Source organism: Trichechus manatus, unplaced genomic scaffold, assembly GCF_000243295.1.
Source record: "Trichechus manatus latirostris isolate Lorelei unplaced genomic scaffold, TriManLat1.0 scaffold00124, whole genome shotgun sequence".
Lineage (NCBI taxonomy): Eukaryota > Metazoa > Chordata > Mammalia > Sirenia > Trichechidae > Trichechus > Trichechus manatus.
In genome coordinates this window covers 7,936,790-7,943,170 of record NW_004444060.1, presented here as the reverse complement: position 1 = coordinate 7,943,170, position 6,381 = coordinate 7,936,790, and positions in this window count along the sequence as shown.

The window sequence follows — 6,381 nt, the reverse complement described above, 5'->3', positions numbered from 1 at the left end:
TGCTAGGTCTGTTGCCTAAAGTAGTTTTGGTTGATTCATCACCTCTTTCACTCAGAGGGTTGATCATTTTAAGTGACTTTATTGACCCGTGACTTGGTTCAGTATCATATGCTCCAGCGAACCAAGCAATAAACAGCTGCTAAGGGCAGGTGAGAAGTCGTTACAGACAATTCAAGGACTGAATCAACATACTCTCTGCCATCAGGCTCTCAAACTGTCACAGAATTCTAAAGTTCCTGTTTGACAGGCAGGATTTTTAAAGGCCTTGTCTATGGAATAATATATCTTCTTGTAGACTTCCCTGACTTTTAGATAATTATGGAGGCGACTCTATTTTCAGCACCCTATTCCAACTGTGTGTCCATATCAGTTACAGTTCAGTTGATTCTTACTCATGGCGACCCCATGCGTTACAGAGTAGGACTGCACTCCATAGAGTTTTCACAGTTGTGAGCTTTTAGAACCAGATCACCAGGCCTTTTTTCTGAGGTGCCTCTGGGTGGGTTCAAACCACCAACTTTTCGGTTAGCAGATGCACAACTTAACCGTTTATGCTACCCCAGGACTCGTGTCCATGTTGTTGTTGTTAATTGCCACTGAGTCGATTCCGACTCATGGCAACTCCATGTGTTGCAGACTAGAACTGCACTCTGTAGGGATTTCATGGTTGTGACCTTTTAGAGGCAGATCACTAGGACTTTCTTCCAAGAAGCCTCTGGGTAGATTCAAACCACCAACTTTTTGTTTAGCAGCAATGCACTTAATCTTTTGTACCACCCAGGGATTCTTGTGTCCATACCCATAGTTATATTTTTTAATGTCTCATATTTCAATGAAAACCTCAAGCAGATACAATCTTGATGAAATAATATATAATATTTAACTATTGAAAAAATAATTTAGGAACAAACTGCTGTCTTAGTTATCTAGTGCTGCTATAACAGAAATATCTCAACTGGATGACTTTAACCAACAGAAACGTATTTTCTCACAGTTTAGGAGGCTAGAAGTATAAATTTAGAGTGCTAGCTGTATGGAAAAGCTTTCTCTATCAGCTCTGGAGGAATGTCCTTGTATCTTCTGAGCTTCTGCTTCCTGGTCCCTTGGAGATCTAGATCTCCATGTGTTTTGGCATCTATCTTACCACATCTCTGTTTCCTGTTTTCATTTTATCTCTTTTATATCTCAAAAGAGATTACTCAAGCTATATCCTACACTAATCCTGCCTCGTTAACATAATCAAGACAACCCATTCCAACACGGGATTATAACCACAGGCATAGAAGTTAGAATTTACCACACATATTTTGGGGGGACACAGTTCAATCCATAACAACTGTTGACTTGAAGAACTTCCAAAAGAAAGAAAACAAATGCCCATTAAAAGAAGAGTCAAAGGTAAATCAATACGTGAGGGACTCATAGTGGAAAAGGCCTCAGTTCTCACCAAGTCTTTTCTTCAAGTATTCTCTTCAGATTTTCCCAGTCAGAACAGCCTAGCCTTCAGGGCCACTCTTCTAATTAGGTCTATTTTTTTTTTTTTTTTTAATTCTGTCTCCTCCATTAGACTAAATTAGAGGCAGATTAGTACTGTAAGATTTATTATTGTCAAAGTTACTCAATAAATACACGCCAAGTAAGCAAATGAGTTAAAGAACAAATTAAGAGGTATCTTGTATTTTCTAAAGTCATATGCAATAAAAGATGACTATCTTAATCTAAATAAATCCAGGTTCATGGTCGAATGAGGTTATATATGCAACAGATTTACTCATCTTTGCCTTCTAAAGTCCTCACCGTTAATTTATTTTACTTATCAAAAACAATCTATGGTTTTCTCAAAAACCTCAAAAAAAAACATGACATTCTGCATTTTTATTTGAAAATATGAATTCTATGATATTATGCTAGGACTTGTACCACATGTGTCAAATCAAATAGTCTATTATCAATAAGAGTGTGGAATCATTTTTAAAGCAATATTCAAAGGTATTACAATAAATATTTAGAAAAGTTTAATTATGAAATTCATAGAGGACATAGTCTTATAAAAACTTGAGATCTTTAATGGGAAAGAAAATAGGTGACCTACTTTGAACATTCACATGTCCAAAGGGTAAAAGAAATTAGTGGGAATTTATTATATATATTAACTATTTTGAGTGAAAAATCAACTCTTGGAAGTAGAAATAGAACTTAGTATCAAGTGTTTTAAAATTGCTTAGGGACAAGGAGTAATATGAGTTTATTACTATACACAAAGGAATACTAGATATTACCTTTCAGTAATGCCTGAGGAACCTTCTTAGATTCAGAATGGGGGAATATTTGAGGAAACACTTTAGAGCACGCTCTTATACTTCAATTATTAAGCAAAATGTGGAACATAGTTATTAATTAACGTTTTTAATAATGTGAGATATGTAGAGTCAAGGTTGCCAAAAATTAATTCAAGTCAGAAAACTTGACATAAAAATATTAAAAGATATTCTAGTAACACTGAATAAGAATAATACAATTAAGTTTGAGTCATAAAATAACTGATTTTGTTGAGTGCTTCTCAAACTTTAATAAGACTTAAAATCACCTGGGGATATTTTTAAGATGCAGATACTAATTCAGCGATCTTGGGTGCATTTCCACCATTTCTAATGAGCTCCAAGTTAATGTCTATGGACCATCCTTTGGTCCACAGATCACACTTTGAGTAGTAAGGTTTTGTAGCACAATACAGTAATGACTGTAATATAACCATTCTTTTTACAACATATGAAAAACCTAATTCCAAAAGTGGCAAGAAGTGCAAAGTCTGACTTCATTCTGATATGATCATTAGTATAGAACTTATTAGCATGAGAGCAAAAATACACAACTGGTTTTGCGACAAATAAGATGCTCCTTCTGCCCCAATTACCATTCAGGTTTCTTTCTTTCCTCTGTTTTTAATAATCTGTTGCTTTCTTCATGTATGATGTCATCTTACAACTTGTCTGGTCTTTGGTAATTAACTCTCAATACATCAAATCTATTATTGATATGGTCTTTAAATTTAGGAGGGATGTACCCAAGCTTGTACATTGGCTCTCATGGACTTTTAAAATTTTCTTCAGCTTCAACTTGAAATTGCACAATAGTAATTGATGGTCTATTCTGTAGTCCACCTCTGGCCTTGTTCTTATTGATGATATTGAGTTTCTCTATCATCTCTTTCCACAAGTGTAGTTGATTTGATTCCTGTGTATTCCATCCAGTGAGGTCCAAGTGTACAGTCGTCATTTATGTTGTTGAAAAAAGATATTTCCAATGTATAATTTGTTGGTCTTGCAAAATTCTATCATGCGATCTCCAGCATTGTGTTTATCACCAAGGCTGTGTTTTTCAACAACTGATCCTTCCTCTTTGTTTCCAACTTTCACATTCCAGTCACCAGTAATTATCAATGCATCAGGATTGCATGTTTGATCAATTTCAGACCACAGAAATTGGTAAAAACCTTCAATTTCTTCATCTTTGACATGTCACTTTGAGGACTAAGGTGCGCCTGACCCAAGCCATAGTATTTTCATCATCTCATGTGCATGCAAAAGCTGGACAATGAATAAAGAAGAATTAATGCATTTGAATCTATGATGTTGGCAAAGAATATTGAATATACCATGGACTGCCAGAAAGAACAAACAAATCTATCTTGGAAGAAGTACAGCCAGAATATTCCTTAGAAGCAAGGATGGCAAGACATCGTCTCACCTACTTTGGACATGTTATCAGGAGGGACCAGTCTCTGGAGAAGGACATCATGCCTGGTAAAGCAGAGGGTCAGTGAGAAAAGGAAGACTCTCAACCAGGTGGATTGACTCAGTAGCTGTAACAATGGGCTCAAACATAGCAATGATTGTGAAGATAGTGCAAGACCAGGCTTCATCTCATTCTGTTGTACATGGGTCCCTATGAGTTAGATCTACTCAGCAGCACCTACCAACCACAACACCATACAGGGAAAAATACAGGACAAGGTAGGATGGGAAAAAGCATATTTCTGTCAGCAAGACGTGTTCTCTTATATTAAGTTGATGTGAATTCATATATGAAGGTATCGTCTACAGTCATTAATAAACTCTGAAATTACAAGTTGAACCTTTCTAGACAAACAACCCTTGATTGATGAGAATGTTAGAGCATTGTTTCAATTTTTATCAGAATAAATATTTGTCATGGATTGAATTGTGTCCTCAAAAAATATGTGTCAACTTGGCTAGGCTGCGATTCCCAGTATTGTGTGATTGCCCACTATTTTGTCATCTGATGTGATTTTCCTATGTGTTATAAATCCTACCTCTATGTTGATGAGGCAGGATTAGAGATAATTACGTTAATGCGGCAGGACTCAATCTACAAGATTAGGTTGTGTCTTAAGCCAGTCTCTTTAAGATATAAAAGAGAGAAGAGAGCAGAGACACAGGAGGACCTTATACCACCAAGAAACCAAGAGCCAGGAGAAGAGTGTGTCCTTTGGACACGGGGTCCCTGTGCTGAGAAGATTGATGACAAGGACCTTCCCCTAGAGACAACAGAGAGAGCCTTCCCCTGGTGCTAGCACCCTGAATTCATACTTCTAGTCTCCCAGACTGTGAGAGAATAAACTTCTGTTTGTTAAAGCCATCTACTAGTAGTATTTCTGTTACAGCAGCACTAGATAACTAAGACAATATTTTTAGATTTTATTTTTTTTTTGTTTATGTTGAGAATATACACAGAACATACCCTAATTTAACAATTTCTACATGTACAATTCAGTGACATAGATTACATTGTTCAAGTTGTGTAACAGTTCTCACTCTCCTTTTCTGAATTGTTCCTCCCCCATTAACATGTTTTTGTATACTTTTTTACATATAGATAACCAGGTTTTGACTGTCTCTCAAATATTTCTCCATTTAATTGTTGACAAAAAGTTCAACATTTTTTAAAATATGCAAATAAAATTGAAATAGGAAACTATTTAAATACTAGTGAATGTTTTTGTAATTAATGGTCATTATGTTTGGAAAACTTTTGGTGCTACAGTTCAGTCAGAAGCTTAAATTGAACAGCTGGCTGTGACAGATCTAAAGTGCCCTTAGCATGCACAAAATACTAACTGGTATGTTGAGGAAGTTCTTCTGCATTAGGCAACTCATTTATTTACATTAGAACTAGTGCAGTATTGGTCCCCATAGAGCTACTTAAGCTCCTGTTATTAGCTGAAGCAAAATGGGAATGATCTTCAGTCTAATGTTGGAAATGACAGGACTTGGTAGAGAAAACTATATCCAATAGATTTGCCCCATCTTTTCGAATTATAGAATGAGCCCAAAGCAATTGTAGTTTATTGTTATTATTAAGGTTTAGGGAAACAACTTATATTTTTAAAATGAAAGTAAAATTTTGACGAATCATGTTAACTCCTTTGATTAAAAAAGTTTAATGACTTCTCATCATCAACAAAGTCCATAGTCATGAGTGTAATGCAAAGGATATTCTGATGATCTGTTCACCTACCTCTGGGGCCAATAGCTCCCACTTCCTCATAGAGATCCTTTTTAATTATTTTGCAAAGCATTTTGCTTTTTTTTTTTAAATTTTACAAATTATTACATACTGCAGTAGTTTTGCTATTTTGGATGGGAAGGAAATTTCTCAAAGGTTTCTCCTTTGATCTTCCTCCAAAAATAACTTTACCCTAAGGATTGAATACCCAAGGTGTCATGGATTGAATTGTGTCCCCCAAAACTATCTGTCAACTTGGCTGGGTTAGGATTCCCAGTATTGTATAACTGTGTAATCTGATGTGATTTCCTTACATGTTGTAAACTCTATCACTATGATGAAGTTATACGTAATCTCCTTATGTGTTGTAAACTCTATCACTATGATGAGGTTATACTGATGACATCTACAAGATTGGATAGTGTCTTAAGCCAATCTCTTTTGAGATATGAAAGAGAGAAGTGAGCAGAGACACATGGAAACCTCATACCACCAAGAAAGCAGTGCCGGGAGAAGAGCACGTCCTTTGGACCTGAGGTTCCTGTGCTGAGACGCTCCTAGACCAAGGAAAATTGATGCCACGGACCTTCCTCCAGAGCTGATGGAGAAAGTGTTCCCCTGGAGCTGATGCCCTGAATTTGGACTTGTAGCCTACGGACTGTGAGAGAATAAACTTCTCTCTGCTAAAACCATCCACTTGTGGTATTTCTGTTATAGCAGCACTAGATGACTAAGACACAAGGCAAGGATACTACTATTAACCAATTATCTCTATTTTAAATATACTTTCAGGAACCAGAAAATATCCACAGAGTAGGTTAAAAAAACAACTGACCCCATTGTGATTTAAATGTG